Genomic DNA, 21,261 nt, shown 5'->3' with positions numbered 1-21,261 from the left:
CCAGTGGGGGGTTGGATGGGTGGGAGGTTCTCAGGGAGGTAGTCGGGGCAGGAAGTGGAAGGGGGCAGATAGAGGGTGGGGCCAGGCTGTTTGGGGAGGCACAGCCTTCCCTATCCAGCCCTCCATACAGTTTTGGAACCCTGATGTGGCCCTCAAGCCAAAAAGTTTGTTCACACCTGTTTTAAGTACTCATGGTCAGGGAAGAGCTTAGGTGCAGGCTACTTTGGTTCCATATGTAAGGGGCTAGTGCTGGATTAGCACTGGGACTTTGACAATCAATCTCCAACAGGCCTGTCATGGTATAAATCCCCACTCTGAACCTTAGCGTCCAATTCCTCTAAGCTCAATTACCAGCTTAGTACTTGTAGCGCTGCCACCAACCAGGAATTCCAGTGCCTGGTACACTCTGGTCCCCCCAAAACCTTGCCCGGGGACCCCCAAGACCCAGACCCTCTGGATCTTAACACAAGGAAAGTAAACCCTTTCCCTCACCATTGTCTCTCCCAGGCTTCCCCTCCCTGGGTTACCTTGGAAGATCACTGTGAGTCAAACTCCTTAAATCTTAAAACAGAGAGGAAAATCCACCTTCCCCCCTCCTTCTCTCTCCTCCTCCCAGACTCTCCCTGAGAGAGAAAGTAATCCTAACACAGAGAGAAATTAACCTTTCTCTCCCCCTTCCCTCCTTTCTCCCCACCAATTCCCTGGTGAATCCAGACCCAGTCCCCTGGGGTCTCACACCAGAATAAAAAAAAAATCAAGTTCTTAAACAAGAAAAGCTTTTAATTAAAGAAAGAAAAAACAGTCAAAATTATCTTTGTAAATTTAAAATGAAATAGGTACAGGGTCTTTTAGCTATAGACACTGGGAATACCCTCCCAGCCTAAGTATACAAGTACAAATTAAAATCCTTTCAGCAAAATACAAATTTGAACTCCTTCCAGCCAAATACACATTTGCAAATAAAGAAAACAAACATAAGCCTAACTTGCCTATTCTACCTAGTACTCACTATTTTGAATTTATAAGAACCTGTATTAGGGAGATTGGAGAGAAACCTGGTTGCACGTCTGGTCACTCTCAGAACCCAGAGTGAACAACAACCAAAATCTAACAGCACACACAAAAACTTCCCTCCCTCAAGATTTGAAAGTATCCTGTCCCCTGATTGGTCCTCTGGTCAGGTGACATCCATGCTCACTGAACTTGTTAACCCTTTACAGGCAAAAGAGATATGAAGTACTTCTGTTCTATTAACTCTTACTTATCTGTTTATGACAAGGCCAGTCTCAAACCATTCTCTCTAGCTGTAGTCTTCAGCCCCAGGACCCCTCAGAAAAGGGTATTATTTTTTCTGCTCAGTCATATGATGGGAGTGCCTTGGGATCTCAGGTGTGCAACATCATTTGCTGTGGTGAGTGCTGTAACACCTCCTTTGAAGCCCTGCTGCAACCTCTGCAAAGGATTCTGGGGCTATCGCTGGAGTTGTTCAGAACAGGACTCCATAGAAACTGGAAGGCACCATTCTAGAAGAAATAAATGACAACCAAATGAGTCCCAGAGGAAAAACAGTCCAATGTTTAGTACCCTAGCCTTGGACTTGGGAGATCCAGATTCAAGTCCTTATTCTACCACAGACTTCCTGCATGAGCTTGGGCAAATCACTTTGGCTCTTTGTGGCAGCTATAAACTGGGGATAACACTACTTCTCTACCTGAGAGAGGGATTGTGGAGATAAATTAAAGATTGTGAGGTGCTCAGATACTCTGGTAGTAGGGGCCATTCATAGAGGTGAATTGTTGTCTGATGGGAACAAGGAAACATGAAGTGATGGGTAGAATATCTAAATGTGCCCTATATCCCTTTTCCTCTCTCAAGGAAGTCCCACCTGTACATCATCAGAATGGAAACAAAATAGATCAGGATCCATCTCCATTGTTGAGTTGGTTCTGCAGTTTGATGATTGCCTGCTAATTTCTTTGGGGAGGTGGTGGCGGGGGAGGGTTGGTGGAGTATTTGGCTGTAATTTTTCTCTCTCTCTGTGTTGTTTCTTTTTGGGAGAAAAAAAGTGAATTTACCTACAATGCTTTAGTTTCATTTTAATTATTTTGTTTCCTCGTTAGTTTTGTTTCTTTTGGTTTTGTTCCATCTCCTCCATCTTTTTGGTGGTTTTGTTTCCCCTTTTTCCTCATACGAAATTAGCAATCCCAGAGCAGCAGCGCTTTGCAACATTAACCCTCAAGCACTAGCGGATGAATTGGCAAGCCTGGCTGGAAGTGCAAAAACATCCACTGGGATTTTAAGATTTTGCTGGACAAGATACAATGGCAGATTTGTCCAAACCTGGGAGCAAAACTGTATTTCCCTGAGTATGCCAGGCATTGCAGAATGTTTTGCTTTTTTTTAACTCTTTGTAGGAGTCACTCTCAGGCATGGGTTAACTGTTTTTAATAAAACAAACACACCCATGGGTGCTGGAACTAGGGACATGGGGGTGCTGCAGCATCCCCTGGCTTGAAGTGGTTTCCATTATATACAGAGTTTACAGTTTGGTTCAATGGCTCTCACCACCCCCACTATAAAAATTGTTCCAGCACCCCTAACCAGGAGCCACGCCAGGGTTTCTGCCACCCTAGGCAGAGTTCAGGGGGCAGTATTTTTTGCGCTCCCCACGGGGCGCTTGGGAGCTTCCAGTTCCACTCCCATCGCACCGCCAAAGAAGGACCCTCCGCCGAAATGCTGCAGGCAACAGCGGCAGTCATTGAGCTGCTCAGTTGCCTGCTGCTGTTTTCCACAGCACGTTGGCAGAAGGTCCTTCTTTGGTGGCGCGATGGGAGCGGAACCGGAAGCTCCCACACGCCGAGTGGGGAGTGCATAAAATGCCACCTCCCGAATCCTGGCGCCCTAAGCAACCGCCTAGGGTCACCTAATGGAAGCGCCGGCACTGCCCTGAACACACCTACAAAATAATTGTCCTAAATTTCCACTAGATCTGAGGTATCTTCTTGCATCTCCCATTAGTATTTATTTTGCAATTTGGATTCAGGAAGCATAACTGAATAGAAAGCAATGGTTTATTTGTGGGGCATTCCCACTAAAATATTAAGTTATATATGATTACATTTACGTTACATATGTTATGTAATATGCTATATTATAGTTATTAAGTTACAACATCACAGAGGGTCTGATCCTGCAAAGAGCTATAACAGCACCTATTGTTACCAAAAATCAATAGGATTCTGTGGGAGAAATTCATAGCCCTGATCTTGCAAAAGGGGCAGATCATCCATATGACCTGATCCTTATTCCTGGTTGGAGCAGAAGGGTCTGTGGAGCCCTTTGCAGGAGAAAGAAATAAGAGTGGTCTAAATTCCATGCAGGATTGGCCCCCTAGATCTTAAGTGTCTGAAGGCTGGGACCAAGTTGTCTTCTGTGTCTTGTGTGGTGACAAACAAATTGTCCATGTTGAAATATAAAAACAGCAAAAACGATGACATCAGTCTTGTGTATTAACAACAACAAAGTAAGGCACCTGATCTGCTCTGACAGTACCCTTTGCAACTCCCCCTGATATTAATGGGAGTTAAGTGTATAACTCCACCAATGTTTGGGCTTATATTTTCAGAGCTGTCCCATCCATAGGATAGACTGGGGCAACTGCCCCGGGCCCTATGCTTTGGGGGGCCTCATGCTTCAGGGGGACATGGGGTCCAGGGAAGCCTAGGGGATTAGTGGGGGGCCTGGCGCCACAGCAGCAAGTGACCTGGCCCCAGTCCGCCCCGCTCCGCCCTGCCTCTTTCCACCCCTGCTCTGCCCCATACCTGTTCCCATTCCACCCCTTCCCCCCACCTCCACCCTGCCTCTTTCTGGCTTCTGCCCCCCTCCTCTGAGCAACTCTGGGAGCTGGCAGGGCGGGGTGAGGCAGGGTGGAGTGGAGTGGGTGGGCTGGGTTGCTCGCTGCTGTTGGCACCAGGCCCTCTGTTACCCCCCTAGGCCGCCCTGAAACCCACATCCCCCTGAAGCATGGGGACTGGGGCAGTTGCCCTAGTCTGTTGGATGGGATGGCTCTGCTTGGACCTGTTCTGTGCACCACCAAAAATTATACAAACCTGCTGCCCATTGTATACAAAATAAGCAAAGGACAGTTTCAAGCTTAGACAGCTGCTTATAGCTCACCTAAATCTTCATCCAACTATCTTTACAGATAAGGGGGCATCAGTGAGAGTAGGATAGGCAGGGCTGGCTCCAGTGTTTTGGCCACCCCAAGCGGCGGGAAAAAAAAAAGCCACCCCTTTCCATTGGCCATCCCAAGCACCTGCTTGCTGCGCTGGTGCCTGGAGCCGGCCCTGAGGATAGGGTCCACAAACTGTACAATAAACACATGATCATAGTAGTACTGAGTCTTTTTTTCCATGAGAGACTATCCTGTTGGCTCCCGGGGTAGAGCTGCTGCCTCTAGACACTCCAGCTCATAGTTTAAGTCAACGATCTAGTACCATGCAAACAACATAATAACACCCAGCACAACCGGCTGATTGTCACAGCACTGCCCACCCTGGGCAGGATAGATCTGAATGGGAGTGGAGGATGCTGAGCAGGCATCTTCACTGGTGTCTGCCTACCGAATTGATGGCTTTGAGGGACGCCACCGTGGTGAATGTAAATTCCAGTTACTGTGACCAGTTCTTTCAGTTTCTAGACGCTGGAGCCAATTATTTTGTCCTGGAGGTTTTGTCTTCTTCGCATCCCTGTGTCTCTTCCCAGATGGAGAAGTTAAGAAAAGAAATTGCCTGGTGGGAGCTGCACTCGGGACTTCTGAGACTGAGATGGGAACGCAGATGGGCATAATGCCTGAGGAGGGGGAGAAAAGAAGAGGCGATCCTGCTGGTAAAGCCTTACCGTTTGAGCCCTAGTTACATTGCCGAGTTACCTGTAGGAAGCAGCATTTTCCTAGCCGGCTTTCCATCCCGCCCCATGGCATCTTAGTGCTTAACAAAATAACATCCATCATACACAGAGGGGAGAGGCGACCTGTGTGTGCGGAGTCCCAGGGGGATACACGGTGGGGAGTATCCAGAGGCTACGCAGTGGGGGATGTAGAGGGGATCCCGAGTATTTTGTGCTTTGGGATCATTGTGGGCTGTGGAGGCGGAGGTGGGGATACACCGGGGATGGGGTGGGTAGTGGAGAGCACAGAGCTGGCTGATGCAGAGGAGCTACAGAAGGGGGGTTGCGCAGGTCTGATCACTCTGCTAGTGACACTTTTCTGATCACTCTGCTAATGGCAGAGGCGAAAGAATAAAGTTTGTGGGGTGTGGGGCGGGGGCCTCCTTCTGCTTCCCACCCCCGATCAAAGGAGTGACAATGCTCGGGGGAGGGGGGATGATGGGGAGGGGGCGGCACAGCTCGGGCAGGCCGTGTTGCTGGGGAATGAAATCGGCAGACTGAGCCCCCCAGCCCCCACTGGAGAGGGCCAGTCCCGGCTCCGGCCCCGGCCCCGGCTCCGGCCCCAGCCGCCTCGCGTGTGGGCTGTCCCCCGCCAGGGGGTGCGGAGCACATGCGCTGTGCGAGCACTGCGGAGTGCCAGGCTGGGCGAAGCTGCCGGGCACACACACGCGCAGAGGCAGCCGCCCTCGCTGCATCCCGGCTCTGCACCCGCCCGCGCCGCGACCATGAACGCCCCGGCCGGCCGCCCGGGCTCCCCGGCCGACCCGCGCTGAAGGCAGCGCCCCCCGCCAGCAGCAGCGCAGAGGTAAGGGCGGCAGCGGGGGCTCGGCTTTCCCTGCCTGTGCAGTGCCGGGGAGGGATGGTGGGACGTGGGGGCTTCCCGGCCCCTTTGCATGACGATGCAGGGGCTCTCCAGCCATTTGCATGGAGGGCTGGAGGTTTCTAATCCCCTGGCGCGGGGACGGGGACACGCCGGGGTGTCTCCGATCCCGCTGCAGGGATGAGTGGGGAGGGTCGGGGGTTACCATCCCATTGCACGGGGGGGGGGGGGGGGCTGGTGCGGAGACAGCTTCTGGGAGCAGCACGTCCAGCTATTGCTGGGACATGTGGGGGAGCGGGAATGTCGCATGGGAAAGCGGGAAGGATCCCCCTAGAATCCGGCCCCTTAGGGACGGGTGAATCGGGGCTAGGGTGGGGATGCGGAGTGACTCTAGCTTTAGGGTGTGGGAAGCCCGGAGCGTCTGGATCCTCTACGATGGGCTGCAGAGCCGGGAGGGGAAAGGAAGCTACGCTGCATTTGGGTGTGTGAGGACTACCGATCACGATCAGGGGGGGACCTTATCCCAGCATTTCCCAGGCACCGACCGAGCCCCACATGCAGAGGGTGGGTAGGGCGCTGAAGAAACTCAGCAACAGCTGATATCCTCCCAGCAGCAGCCTGGGACTTTATGGCTAAGATGCTGGCGGTGGCTGGAGGCTGGATAGCTCAGAGCAGGCTGGAGTAACCCTGCGGGGCTGCAAGATGCCTGTCAGAATCAGAGGCTCAGTTCAGATCTATGGGGGTTTATTTAATGGGAGCTTTTAAAGATGGATTTTTGCTTCTGGCTCCGCAGAGAGCTCTGGGGCTTCAACGCAAGGCTCTGGCGATCATTAGGATGGAGGCAGAGATAGATGAGCATTGATTCCACTCTCTGTGGATAATCTGCCAAGGCAGCAAGAGCTGGAAGGTTGCAGGTGAAGTTGACATGCTGAGGGCAGCTGACCCCCAAATGCCCATCCCATTGGCTCCCCAAGACTGATGACTTCACACTTGTAGATGCATCTCCCCCTCTTCCCACTCTTCAATCCCTTGGGGATTTGGAAGTTGATTTTGAGAGACCTGGAAGATGTGATCGGATGTGTGAATGGGATAAGGATTGGGAATAGCCCAGCTAATCAGGAAGAAACATCAATGTTATAACAGCTGTCAACTCAGCTTGAGATGTTGACCTGCAAACAAAGTACACCTGCCTCAAGTGTTAGTGAATCTTGAGGCAATAGGTCTAGGCAGGTGTGTGCCAGGGTGTGCAATTTTTAATTTCCTTGGAGTAACATTTTTACTAGTGACTGGTGGATTTGTTTGTGTGTTGTTTTCATCAGGCCTTTCATTGGCACAGTTTCATTGTTCAGCTGCACCTGCTGTGTCAGTGATTATATTGTGTGTAATGACATGTCTGTCCTGAGAGATTATGGGGATAGTGTGGGCAGGGGGCAGTGTTGTAGGTCAGATTTGAAATTGCTGGCTGCTGGCTTGTGACAGGGGCACTCTAGGAGGATTTTTTTCATTTCCACCTGGCAACCTACCAGATGTAATCAGGCAAAATGTACAGGCATGTGTTAACTCTTGGAATCAGTGCCTTCCTGTGGGAAGCCCATTTAACCTGTCTGTCTATTCTGTGCATTTCCAATGGGCCCATCACCAGGGTTTTGGAGTGACAGGTACAAGTCTAAATCAAAGTATAGATTTCCCATAAAGAGCACCTAGGATTCGGTGCTCCGAGATTCAGCCACTCTTACTTATAGGGAGTTTCATTTTATAATTAAAGTCTCAGGAGATTCTCTGTCTCCTTGTCATTGTTTTAATGTGCTTAAAATGCTGCTGGTTTACACTATTCAAAACATTAGCTCAGGCACATTTCAGTGTAATTCATAGGTGCTGTATTTGTTGTTATCTTGTCTACAATAGCTTTACCATCAGCTATGATGATAATGGGTGCAGTGTAAGAACCTAGACAGATATATAGATAGAACAACATTGGTACAATTAATTCATTTTGTAAGCCAGAAAGGTTAACTTGTACAGTGTATTAATGCTGTGTGAGAACACAATGATGCCCACCATCAGGAGAGAGTTTAAATGGATCTAGTTGATATAGGCTGTGGGGTTTACACAGTACAATCCTTGGCTGCTCTCTTCTTTAATAAGGAGGTGGTACCTGAAGAGAGATCATGAAATGGCTGCTGAGATCAAGATGAAGTATCTTTTATTTGGAGCTGTTGTTTACACAGGCCGCAGCTCTCAACTGAAGATGACAGTAGCCAAGATGATGGAGCCATGTGGAACCTGAGATCTTGGCAAGCTGAAAAAGTGGCCCTCTACTGGACAATGTTTGGATGCCCCTGCAGTGCTGTTCATCAATAACCATGCACTTGATTTCCATAGAAAGCTTTGGGCCCAATCCTACCACGACTGAGAGCCCTCCATTCCCAAAATCGGTGGGAGCTGGGTTGCTCAGCACATTGCAGTTATGTCCCTCAGTTGGATTGATTGTGGCTGAAGAGTTTTAATTGTTCACACTGTTCAATATTGACCCCAGAGAGACTGATGAGGTTTTCCTCTGGGAAGCTAACAGCAATGAAGTTTGTCCGTAAGAGCATCTAGTATCATGGAAGAGCAAGGTAACCACGATGAAAGGCATTGCACCTGGTGATGACCTAAAATAAGGGACAAGAAAGGCATTTGGATAGAGGAAAACATCAGATCCAGTCCCCTGCTATTCAAAGATTGTCCCTGGGGTTATCAAAGTCCCTTGGCTATTGTAGGAGAACGGGTTTGGTTCTGTATGATCGTGCCTTACATCCTATTGCACAAAACTTATAGATGGTAAGAAATGTTGCGGTGCTATTATAACCAGTGGCAAAGCTTAAAAAAGGAATTAAAATAACGAACAGTTATTATTATTGGACCAATTACAGTTACTATTCGGCCAAAGTAGACTTCAAAATTTGGCTGCTGCTGCTGGATTTCTACAGCACCATATATGTGCCTGTTGCTTTGCAGATAAATGAAGAAGACAGATCCCTTCTCCAAGGAGCTTACAATCAAAATTAAACATAGGACAGGTAAAGGCTGGAGAGGGGGTAAAGGGAGGAAGAAGGGGGTTATGTTAAAAGATCACAAGATTTTGTTACATCCTCACCTTGTGAGAAAAATCCAGGGGTAGGAGAAATGCGGGGGAGTGAGCGGACTAGTGGTGGTTGATAGGAGGCAAAATGTAGGAAGGGATAAAAATGCGCTCTGTCGAGACATCTCACGCTGTGACTACTGCTCATCATGTCGTTGACAATCATCTTATTTCCTTGTTCCCCTGTTTATTTCATCTGTATGTTGTCTCTCATTTTAGGCTTAGGTTGTAAATATTTTGGGGCAGAGACCATCATTTGGTAATGTGTTTGTACCGCACCTAGCACCATGGAGCCCTGATCCATGACTGGAGCTGCAGCCGACAATACAAGTGATGATGGTCTGTCGCTGAGCTGTGCTTTTAATAACACTGTTGAATAGTAAACATTAGATATTTCTAAGTAATCTAATGAAAAAACCAAAATACCACAAAACCTAAAAGCACAGGGAAAATAGCTAAGTGAAAATTTGATCACCAGTTATGTATTAGGCTTTGATAGCTTTCATCTGTAAAAAAACATTTAATTTTGTTCTTTATGATTGAAAATAAGAGATCTATAATGAACCCTGAGTGTTTTGTGTTAGACATACAGTACAAGTGGTGTCTTACAGTCACAAGTAAAGAAGCATTTGAGTTTATTACATCCCTTTTATAGATAGGTTCTATCGAAGTAACTATTAGCCAGAAGCCTAGTCTTCAAACAAATTTGTGATTTAAAAGCAATTTAGCGAAATATAATTCCTAGGTCTTGAGCATTTTACAGTGAAAGAAGGAGACAAAATGTAATGTTTATTAATGAAACTGTGCAGTAATGGGAATATATATAGGTGTGATTTAATGTTACATTGAATTTTACAGGAAAATTTTCATTTGGAAAAACTTACTCAATTATTATCGAAGTTAAGGCTGTCAGATTTTGTTAATGAATTAATTTAATATTGGCGGAAAATGGTGGACTGACTGTACTGAGACAGAGGTATTCTCTCTACCAAGAGACAAAACAACTGTAAGCCTCAAAAGTGCCTCGTCCAGGCCCTGGGAGGGCTTTAGGATTTGATATTTGTAGCTCAATCTTCCTGGCCCATTCAGTTCTTGGCTTCTCTGCTAGCAAACATTAAAGTACTCTTTACTGACTTAATGTTGATGGTGCTGGGTTAAGAAAGCGACACATTAACTTAATGAAGACATTTATATATTTGTTCTTCACTGTAAGTGGAGAACACGTTTTATTATGCAAACCATGTTTAATAATGTGTGGCCAAATGATGAGTTTGGAAATAAACCACCCATGGTGTTTTCTGTCTTTGAACTTGATTCTTAGCAAATTTGTAGACAAATGGAAAATAATAACTTGCATGGATGTTGATCAAAAGTAGTAAAAAGATATGGAAGTAAAACTTCTGCCTTAATTGTTTACTGAATGTTCAATCATGTTGTCTTTATTCAGTTCCACTGATGAAGTGGATATGTGTCCTCATCTCCAAAATCACCACCACCGTTGACGCTAACTGGCACCCTTGTTTGCAGTCTCAACAAAGAATAAAACACAAGGCTGGCCATTTGGCATGGAGATGGAATCCCTTGATCCTTCCAAGCTAGGGTTGAGGCATGTTGCCAAGACGTGGTGGGGAAATCTTAGTTGCTCATGATAAAAATAAACATCCTCTGGGTGTATTATGGATTGGTTGAAGAAGAAAATATACGTTGGGTTCCTAATGGGACTAAGTTAATGAGCTAAGAGCCTTGACAGATAGTAGCTGGCTAGTCAACTTACATCTACCAGGCTCCCCTGCCTAGCTCTTCTAATAGCAGCATATGTCTGGTCTCCTTCTGCATTGCTGCCATTTTTAATCCGTTTCCCCACCTTCTGTCCAGCAGCCTCCTCCTCAGCTCTGTACAGCTCAGTCATGGGTCAGTACTGGGTGGAAAACCCAGCAGCATGGGCTGTATTTCTGCATGTTGCTATCACTAGATCATAAAGGCAGTGGAGGGAAATCAGGGAAATGACAAAGCGGCAATAAATCAAAATATTTTTTGTTTTAAGCAATGCAAAAGTTGAGGCAGCTTTGGGTTCAAGTGTTGTGAGTAGTGTCTCACATTAGTTCACAGGAGATGTCATTTATCTGGGTCTAGCACTCTGTAACCTCTTTTACAATTGGTTTAATTTCCCAGCTGCTCCTCCGATCAGTTGAAAACCTTTCATATTTCACTTAGTGTAGGGATCTTTTTTGTCTCCGCTGTCCAGCATGAAACCTTCCCTCAGATTCTCTTGTGAACGCCGTTGAGGCAGAGATTCCATTCAGGCTCCCAGGAGCTAGTTTCATTCTCATCTTCCTCTTCTGTCCTTTCACTCACCCCACAGCCTGGCTTTTTAAGTCTTTAAATATTTAAAGACTGTCTTGTGTTTTTGCTTTCGTTTACAACTTTAGAAACTGATCCTGCAATTTTTACTCACCCAAATACTCCTACTGACATTGCTGGGATTGTACATGTGAATGAGGGCTGCTTGTGTGAGGAGGGGCTGTGGGATCTGGCCCGGTGTCCCCTTTTTCTGTTCTTCTTTTCACTTTTATTTGCAAGTTTTTCATCTTTCTCTTTCCCAGGATTATAGATATTCAATATACTGTTTTCATTTTCTTGAACTACTCTGGGTTCTGGCATTAGTCCAGTACTCTGGGATTTTTTAGCACCACTCTACTGCTCTGGTTCCTGGCGTTCTCAGATATTCTGGCTTCATCAATACTCTGATATTCTGGTACAGTAAGTGGCTAGTCGTCCTGGGCAGCTGCAATAATAATTAAGGATAGGCAAACTGGCTGAAATAAAATGAGAGAGGACCCCAAAGCCTTGGACAAAACTTGAAGTAAAACCTGTGCTCACAATTTTTGCACCCCCATTTTGGGTGGATCAGCTTTTGGGCTTATATGAACTTCTGAACCTTTGGAGGTTTCCCCCAAAGACAATGCACGGTGAGATCAATGCATGGTTACCAGATTGCTCCCAGAATGGAGTGTCTTCCATTATGCTCTCTATATTTCCTTATCCTGAGTAAAATATGTTTCCCTTCCTTGTTTGGTGCACAGACTGAATTAGAAAACAAACTTGTACCAGGGCCACACTTGATCACCTGCTTGCCTCTGTTTACTGAAATGTCATTAACCTCTCCCATTACGTGCACTTTGGCTGCCTTACAAGCTGGTATGATAAATGCCATACCATCCCATTCTAAAGCTTAGGTGGTGGAGTGCTTTAGTGCCCTCACAATTCATCTCTGGAGACTGGGGCTCATATCCTAGTCCAGGGCAGGGCTTATCCCCATTTCTTAGCATTGCAAATCCATTATGCAGTTTAGAGGGATCCACTGTACTCAGCTGTCTCGTCTTAATAGTGCCCCATTGCTGGAGCAGAAGGAGGTGCCGTTGGTCATGACAAGGGTTATTGTCAGAGCAGACTAGGAAACTCTGTATTTTATCTGTCTGTATTATGTGTGACTCAAGCTGTGTGTTTCTCACTTCGATGAACACTCAGTAGGATGGCAGATTTTTTCCTCACCATTTCTTTTGGAGATAGTGGTGTGTGTTTCTAAATCCCTTTGCAAACATCTCCACGTAAGTCCACTCTGCATCAGTCCTCCCTTTTGCCAAGCCATCCATGATAAATAAGGCTCAGCCTTTGTGATTACATACCTCCCTGTCTCATGAGCTACATTTATCCATTGCTGTTAGCAGCCAGGCTCCATGCTACACCAAAATGATTTCTCTTGCTTCACATCTTTACAACATTGTCCCCAACCTTCTGTAACTGTCAACACCTTCTGTTCTCTCTCTTCCTCTGAAGAGTTCGCCAGAGCTTCATCTGTTTCCTCTGCCAGGCTGAAGAGAGAGATGATTTCTTGTTAATGGTCTGAAGCACTGGAAATAAATTGGAGCCTTTGCATCCTGCACAAGGAGGACTGGCTGCATGTGAGGAGAATTAAAACTTCATCCAACCTGAAGCTTCACTGATAACTCACCAGCAGCCTATGGGCTGCATCTAATTAAAATGGAATGGATGCAGGCATACACCCCCCTGCACCCCGGGAACTACTATTCCCAGTGTGTGATGCTTTAAGTGACTTGTTTTTTGATCAAGGTATAGCACACTGGAACCTATAGTCTTCACAGGCTGCACCTCAGCATTATGGGCCATTCTAGATCTGCTGGCCACACGCTGGCTATCCCTGCTCTGTGTGAAGAAGTCATGAACCAGGGTTTTTACAGAAGGCAAAGCTATGACACTGGGTAGCAGGAGCAGAGGGTGAGTAGATAGAAGAGTTAAAAAATAAGCACAAGAAAGCCAGGTCCTCAGCTGGTATAAATTAGCATCGCTCCATTAAAGTCAGTGATTTACGCTGGCTGAGGATCTGGCCTCAGAGTGTATAAATATATAGTTAAGCAGAGGAATTAAAGGGAAGGAATGTGTAGTTGCAGTGGAAATGAGCTAATCATAGCAGACTAAATCTTGGATTTAAGGTCACATACGAGGGATATAATCTGAAGAGTAGGAGGTTATTTAACGACCCATAAACCATCATAGGATCTCTCCAGGACATTCACACATAGACAGCGAGGGCACAATTTTTCAAAGTTCTGATTTTGGGAGACTCAGTTCATGGGTGCTCAAATCAAGACATCTTGGACCTGCTTTTAAGAAGTGCTGAACTCTCACAAGTCCAGTTAAAGTTCAACGGCAGCTTTGAGAGCCCAGTGCCTCTGAAAACTAGGCCCCAGATGTCTTGAGTTGGGCAGCCAAGATCAGAGGCCACTTTTGAAAATGTGGGCTTACATCATTTAGGCTTTTTGATGTTCATGGCCAAGCTTCCAAAGGAAACATGGATTGAACTGTAATGCTTGGTGGCAACAGCAGGTGCTGATTGAATAGAGTGCAAATAATTGACCAGTTTTATGGAGCTGACCTGAAATTTCATAAATCCTAGTACTCGAGAACATAAGAACCTCAGTATAGCCCACTTGCTATGAACACTTCAGCTTAACCTATTCTGAGCCTACATGTTTATCCCATTGTTCCTAGCCATCACCCAATGTCACCCTGTAATTCTTCTCTGTCCTGGGATTTTATCTCCTTCAAATATTTGTAGCCTCTTTCATGTGCTCCCTTCCTTCTTTGGTTAGGTCTTAGTTAGGTGATATATATCTTGCTTCTCTGTTCTGTCATCATAAATCAAACCCACCAAATCCCTGATCACTTATGTTGCTCTTCTTTGAGCTTTTTTTTTTTTTTTTCCGTTTGTCAGTCACTGTCTTCCTGGGGTGCATTGCCTGGAAATGAATGCAGTATTCTGAGTTCAGTTGCACCAGTGTTTGGGGGTTGGGGGGAATCCGATTAGCCTTATCTTAGCATGCACAACCGCTGTATAGTTGTCACTGAACTGTTGTGATTGTGCCTTTGATCTTACATGTTAATATGAAATAAGAACTTGCTAAACCAACTCTCAATCTGGTTAGTTTTTTCTCTGTTGTTTTTGATGTTCACTCGTCTGCACTTCTTGGCCGTGGCCTGGATCTGAAGCAGAAGTGCAAAATACAAAAAGAAAGGCCTCCCTCTGGGTGCCTGTGTCCAGATTTTGACAAAAAAGCCTGTTCGTCCAAAATTCCCAGTTTTGCAGACCTAAATGCTTTGGATGAGGATTTAAGCTTGCAGGTGGTTATCCAAACTGCACCTTCTGAGGTTCGCTCATCACCAGGACTCGGGTGGTTTTACAGCTTGGAGGTCAGATTCACTCATGGGCCAGCGCTCGTGTAAACACAGTTGCAGAACGGTGGTGGTGGAATGCTTGCCAAGAGAGGAGGCTGTGATGGGGGAAAAGGGAGGCCAATGGGAGTCAGTGTAGCCTGGAGAGTGAGTGATGCTGGATGGAAAGGGGGCATGGCTAGGCTGGCTGAGGAATGTGCTGAAACAGCACATCCCCTCAGCGGCCTCTGCCAGCAGGACTCGGACTGGTTGTGCCTGAAATGTCTGGTGTGTGCGGGGAGTGGAAAGGAGTGTAATTTACACCTTCCTATCCAGATTCAATGGTTCTAGCCCAGGAAATGTGTGATCCATCACAAGTGCTGTGTGCTAATGGAGGGCAGCACAGTGCACAGGCACTAGCATGCAGAATCTGGGCAGCAGTAATAATTCCTTGGACCACTTCAGGCCAAAATCACTTGTAGGAAATTAGGTTTGCTTCGTAAACAGTAACTGAATCCCTCCTGGTCAGGGTAAGATGGGACCACTTCAGGGACTTCTGAGGAGGCTAATGATAATAAAATTATGTACATAAAAGGATACTTTGGGGAATAATTAGAAGTGATGGCTGAACATAGAACTTCTTGAAATGGTCCTCTCCAAATGCTCCAAGAGGCAGCTTGGAACATGCTGTCTGTATAGCTCCTTGGATACAGCAGGAGCTGCTCGGTGCATGATGTAAAACAGGGGTTCTCAGACTTTTGTACTGACCCCTTTCACACAGCAAGCCTCTGAGTGCAACCCCCCCTTATATATTAAAAACTCTTTTTTATATATTTAACATGATTATAAATGCTGGAGGCAAAGCAGGGTTTGGGGTGGAGGCTGACAGCCTGCGACCCCCCATGTAATAACCTCACAACCCCCTAGGGGTCCTCACCCCCAGTTTGAGAACCCCTGATGTAAAATGAAGGTGGCACGAATGTAGATGCAGTGATTCCATGCAATGGTAACATGCGCAGGGCCCCATCCAGCTCTCTTTGCTATCTGTGACCCGTTCCTCCCTAGCACATATTTCCATATGCCCAGGCCTGCGTCTAGCCTCATCCTGCCTACTTGTGACCCTTCCCACTCTCCTGCTCTCTCAAGTGACCCCTTTCTATGCACTATGAAGTAATGAGGTTGAAACACAAGTATCCAAGAGAAGAGTGGGGCAGGGCAAATAGAGATTTCCATCTTTGCAGCCCATGAAGGCCAAAGTTGGATGGGACCATGGCTGGGGATGCAAATGAGTCTGTGGTTCTACTGTAGGGCTCTAGGTGGTTGCTTAAGTCTAAGGCCACCATGGGTGATGGCTGATGAGATCAATGACTGCAATAGGCCCATTCACTGCCCCAGTACTGGCATCTTCGATGGAGGTGACCCTAAGAGAGTCTCTTTGGATAAATGTGAGCCAGTGTCCCAGCAGCAGCTGTGCTACCTACAGATGAAGCCATGCTCATGAGTTACGTGTGGTTTTATTTGTTGGCCTGCAGTGGCAACAGGGACAGCATCCTCTGCTCTCTGGCATTGCTGCATGTTTTCATCTCTATTTCCGTGGTCCTTCCCTGCAGGGTTTAGAGAAATTCAGAAGGAGAGAATGTAGGTGTAGGGCTTCCAGCAGTCTAAACACAGTGCATGCCAATATCATTCTACCTATTCTGTAGTTCCATGATCCTTCCTTGGGAGATTGTGCAGTGTGAAGCTCACAGCTTGTTTCCTCTTTATTCCTCTTACACTCAGAGTCACTCTGTTGTGGTCGTCTTCACTCTGGCTGTGTAGAACTGGATATGATTCTGTTCAGAGTTTGTCTGTGTGCTCAGAATACTGGCTGGTTGGTGATGATGGGAGCGGTCATTCAAAGTGCTCTCTCCTCTTTATCCTTCCCCAAATCCTGAGTTCACAGCCTTTGCAGCACTTCAAGACTTGGATGGGCATTGGGCAGCTTGTGGATTTTTGCAGTCTAGGAAAATGCTGAGGGTTTTTTTCACCCTAGAGAGAGATTTGTGAAAATGTGTCTGAAATCTAGTGCACTCTCTGATGTAAGTGCCAGGCCCTCTGTTAGATTTAGCAAGTGCAGTGAATGGGACTGAGCAAACCAATGCATCTCCCAGAACAGAAACAGCTTGGGGAGGTCAATGCAACTGACACAGCTGAGATACCAAAAATGTTTGATGGATGCATTATGAAAGCTGAAATGTGCTATCCAAAGAAGCAGTGATGTGCCGCTTAGGGTATGTCTACATTACCCACTGGATTGGCGGGCAGCGATCAATCCAGCAGGGATCGATTTATCGTGTCTAGTCTAGACGCGATAAATTGACGCCTGAGCGCTCTTCCATCAACTCCTGCACTCCACCTCCGCAAGAGGCGCAGGCGGAGTCGACGGGGAGCAGCAACAGTCACCTCACCGCAGCGAAGACACCTCGATAAGTCAACCTAAGTATCTCGACTTCAGTTACGTTAGTCACGTAGCTGAAGTTGCATAACTTAGATTGATCCCCCCCTAGTGTAGTCCAGGCCTTAGAAGCAGACAGTTTCCAGTAAACATCAAGAATGGTGACTCTTGTCTTGTCGTGACAGCTCTGTGAGAGTCATCAGGACGCTCTCCTGCTGAAAACATTTTCCAGTATGGAAAGTTTTCAAAGTTATTGATCTACTCAACAAAGCAGAGAGAACTTTGGGGTGTGTGTGTGTGTGTGTGTGTGTGTGTGTGAAACGTATCATTGCTTCCACAGTTCTAAGGAGACCAAACTTTAAGCTGCGTATTCAGTTTTTACCCAGGCTAATTCCTGTTACATTCAGTGGGCCTGATTCTCCTCTCACATTAGTTTTACAGCAGTGTAACTCCACTGGTTTTCTCTGGCTTACTCCTGATTTACATTGATATCAGTGACAGGAGAATCAGACGCAGTGGATTTTAACTAGAGTAAATGATATCACAAACTGGTAAACTGGTAATCTTGTAAACACTCCTCTCATAACAAAGCTCTGTGTTTAGATACATGTTGAGCTGTAACCAGTGCTTGTTTGTAACGAAAGAGGTACTGGGGCTCCCTCAATTAGGTGCCGGGGTGCAAGCATTTTTTATTTTACTTTCATAACTGATGCGGCAAGCCCAGAATGGCTGGGGCTATGAACTGTCAAGCCTAGAGGGGCCAGGGCTCAGACCTGGCAAGCCGCGGCGTGAATTAAGCAGTGGCTGTAATCCTGGTGCTTTCCACAATGGCAGCCACACAAAGGCTTCAGGGCAGGTGTAAAATATACGGCTGTGGCATCCAAAGAACTTGAACAATTACTTAAGAGTAACCAAGTGGTGGGATTTAAAGGGCAGATGTGGGCCCATTTTCAGTGACTTTGCCTGCAGTAGTTGGATTCTGTAGGCAGCCCTTGATACAGTTGCCTGCATTTCCTAATGGACTCTGAGATGAAGCAGAAATAAAGCCTCAAACCCTCAAGTGCTGGCATGTTTCCTAACCTGAATTACCAAATAAGTTTGAGGAGAAACGCAGGAGCCCTAAGGGGGGACTGGGATTCCCTTTCTTCTTTTCAATGGAGTGAGTGGCTGATTGGCTGTGATTGGTTGGTAATGAACTGCCGCTTGGTCTTGGGGAGAGGATATTAGGGGCTCCTTTTCACACTCTGTATCTTCTCCTTTCACAGGGAAAATGTCTGCCAGCTGACAGCCTTTTCTTCTTCTGCTAAGCCACAGCAACCTCAGTAGCAATACACACGTTTTATAAGAGGGCTCCAGTAATAAACGCAATCTACAGCTGATCCCATTCAAGGTGAGCTACTCGTCCTGTCCTCTTAGGCACTGTCTGCACTAGGCAGAAAGACATCACAAGGGGTCATTGCTTGGAACCCCTCAGGCAGCACAGCACAGATGGTGCAGAGAGAGCGAGGGCTCTAACTTACTGCAGTCTGACCTAGCTGTTATGGGATGCTCTGCTGTCCAGAATTGCTGAAGTGCAAAGTGGTTCAGCTACTCTTCCTCTCATCCCAGCCCGGCAACTGCCAAGTCCTTATTAAGAGTTGGGAGCAGAGTACTGTGTGCATTGACCGTGCATGGCTCCTCTGTTTGGGTGAATATACCCAGGGGCCAGTGCAGCTCCTTTGCAACCCTTTATAGCACTGGAGTATAGAGGGACTGTACCGGGGGGTGGAATTTGGCCTCTTGTGTTCTCACATTACAACGATCCCAGGTCCATTACAAGCATTATTTATTCTGATTTGCATGCAGTAGCTGCACTGGCTGAACCACTGCTGCCAGCTATGGTTTCTGTTCAGTATGGATAGCAAGTGTTGCAGCTGCACTGGTTCCGGTGCCTCTTCTCAAGCACAATGCAGTGCTTCACATTTGGAAATCACCCAAAAGGCCATGCCCCCAGGAACTGTGCTGAGAGTTAGGGGGTAGGTATGTCAGAATACACTGGTGTGTCGAGGCAATAAACATTTCCTGGGACAAGCAAAACAGCTGGCCTAGTCAAGCAGCTGCTGACTTTGCAAGGTTTTCGTCGCTTAGATAACAAGTTCTTAAGCATGTGCCCCCGGGAAAGAGCTACTTTCCCTTCTCCATTAAACTAGTTTCATATTAGAAGAGCTGCGCATTTCTGCTTTCTTCTCTGTTTGGGTATTTGTGCAAGATGTGAAGTAAATTTAAGGTACAATATATAAATGCAGGACCATCAAGTCTAGTATCTTGCCTCTGGGAGTGTCCAGTATCTGACCCTTCAGAGAAAAGTGACTTCTCACCCATCCTACAAGACCAGATGTGCAATGCTCTACAGAGTGGAAAGATCAGGATTCCATCTTGACTGCCATGAATGACCAGGTTATGCCCTGAAGCCTGAGATTTCATTCCTCCTAGTTTAGCATCTTCAGCTTTATCATTGGTTTATAAATAAAGTCATGCCGGGGGTAGTTGTCTATACTGTGAAGATGATATTAGTTACATGGTGAAAGAAGCTAAGGACTATAATGGGTCGATTGTTACTATGGTACAGTAGAGGCTCACAGAGAAGTTGTTTCTTTCAACTCAAAGAACCTGTTGGTGAAACTTGAGTCCTAGCTCTAAAGGCCTGATTCAGGTCTCATACGGGGGAGGAGGAGAGAGTCAGGTGCAACTCCAGTAAGTCCATAGAGTTACACTGGTTTAATTGAGAGGAGAATCAGGGTTTCTGCCTTTATGTGTCTTTCCACTGCATGTGGCACACCAAACCAATAGACATGTATTTCATCACATTAGCCTGAGTTGGTGGCATCAGCCTGTAGGTTCATTGAATCTCTTAGGCATGAAACTACCCACAACAATGAAAACCTTCTGCTAATATGATCCTGTAAGGCGCTAAATTCTCTCCACTCCTATTGACACCAGCAGGAGTTGAGGGTGCTCAAGACTTAACAGAATCAGGCCCATTGTTTCCAGTTTTCCAGCTGCTTGATCCTGACTCTGAGAAGCGTGTGTTAAGAAGTGTGCTGGGAAATTGCCTTAAATGCCTGAGTTTAGTGTAGCAGCTTCTACCGTTGACTAATTACTGTTCCATAATGTGCAATACGGTTGCAGAGCTTCTAATGAGATTCTGAAGGTAAACAAAGCCATTAGGTTAATTTTCAGGATAAAAGTGTGCAGGAACAGGCTGCTGAAATATTGAGTGTGAGATCATTCTGTAGGGCTGGAATCCATCCTGAAGCCCTCTCTGAATGACAGCCATGTAATGACTGCTGGCGGAGCTGTCACTTACTGGGCCGGGTCCTGTGCTGGCATGGATTGGTATAGCACCATTGACCAAAATGGAACTATGCTGATTTATATCAGTGGAGGGTCTGGCCCATTATTATTTATTATTGTATAGTGCTCACAGGTGTGCTGGGCATTGCACTAAGACTATGTAGATGAGAGGGCCTTGGCCCAAACAGCCCTCAGTGTAAATGATGGACTTGAGAGGCTGGTGAGGATGCAGCCTACCCTAGGAGTGGGAAAGGAGGGAAAGATTCAGATGACAGACATAAGGTTAGTCAGTTTAGGTCTCCATGTGGTTTAGTTGTGGTGTGTGATGCATCTTTGCTCAGCGCTGAGGGGAGACTGTTCAGGCTTGAAGGGAAATTTGGATTTTGTTTCTTCCACTTCACTTTCTGACCCCTCCCCCTCCTTCTTCATTGTCCCTGTAAGGTAGTGTACTCGCGACCAATAGCACCCCTTTGTGTCAGGGTTCAGTGCTGCAAGGGGTCCTTGTCTCCAGAACCTCCTGCAGGCCATCCCATCTGCCTCTCCCTGGGCCAACCCTCTTGCCAAGTCACATACAGTTCAGTCCCCTTCCAGGGTAACAAACAGGTTCAGCTGAAAGTTCACAAAACATTTCAACACAAACAAGTCTTCAGTCCCCCTCTTGGGCTATTGCTCAGCCCGTCCTTTGGGGTCAGTCTTCAGCTCCACCCTGGGCTCAATATTGCTTCCCTCGGGCTTGCATGCTCCCTCCTCTGGGGCTAGTAGGGGAACCTAGGCCCACCCTCTATCCTGGTTTCCAGCGCAGTAACCCTGTATTAAGCAGCTAGGTCTGCTTCTTCAGATACACTGCTGGTTCCCTGGGCTGCTTCCTACCTC

General features: G+C 46.7%; 1 protein-coding gene across 3 annotated transcripts in view; it reads left to right on the top strand.

The window, feature by feature from the left end:
• Positions 1–5,680: 5,680 nt before the first annotated feature.
• The window catches only part of LOC115657933 (wiskott-Aldrich syndrome protein family member 3-like), a 48,380-nt gene continuing 32,799 nt past the window's right edge, over positions 5,681–21,261 (top strand). For 2 of the 3 annotated variants that reach the window (XM_030576296.1, XM_030576294.1), the window contains exons 1-2: positions 5,681–5,752; positions 18,321–18,445. The gene's annotated coding sequence lies outside the window, so the exon portion shown is untranslated. Of the gene's footprint in view, positions 5,753–18,317; positions 18,446–21,261 lie in introns of those variants that run through there. The other variant, XM_030576295.1, reaches the window with a different exon arrangement.

The sequence above is a fragment of the Gopherus evgoodei genome, chromosome 9, assembly GCF_007399415.2.
Source record: "Gopherus evgoodei ecotype Sinaloan lineage chromosome 9, rGopEvg1_v1.p, whole genome shotgun sequence".
Classification (NCBI taxonomy): Eukaryota; Metazoa; Chordata; order Testudines; family Testudinidae; genus Gopherus; species Gopherus evgoodei.
This window is presented reverse-complemented; position numbering and strand designations above follow the sequence as displayed.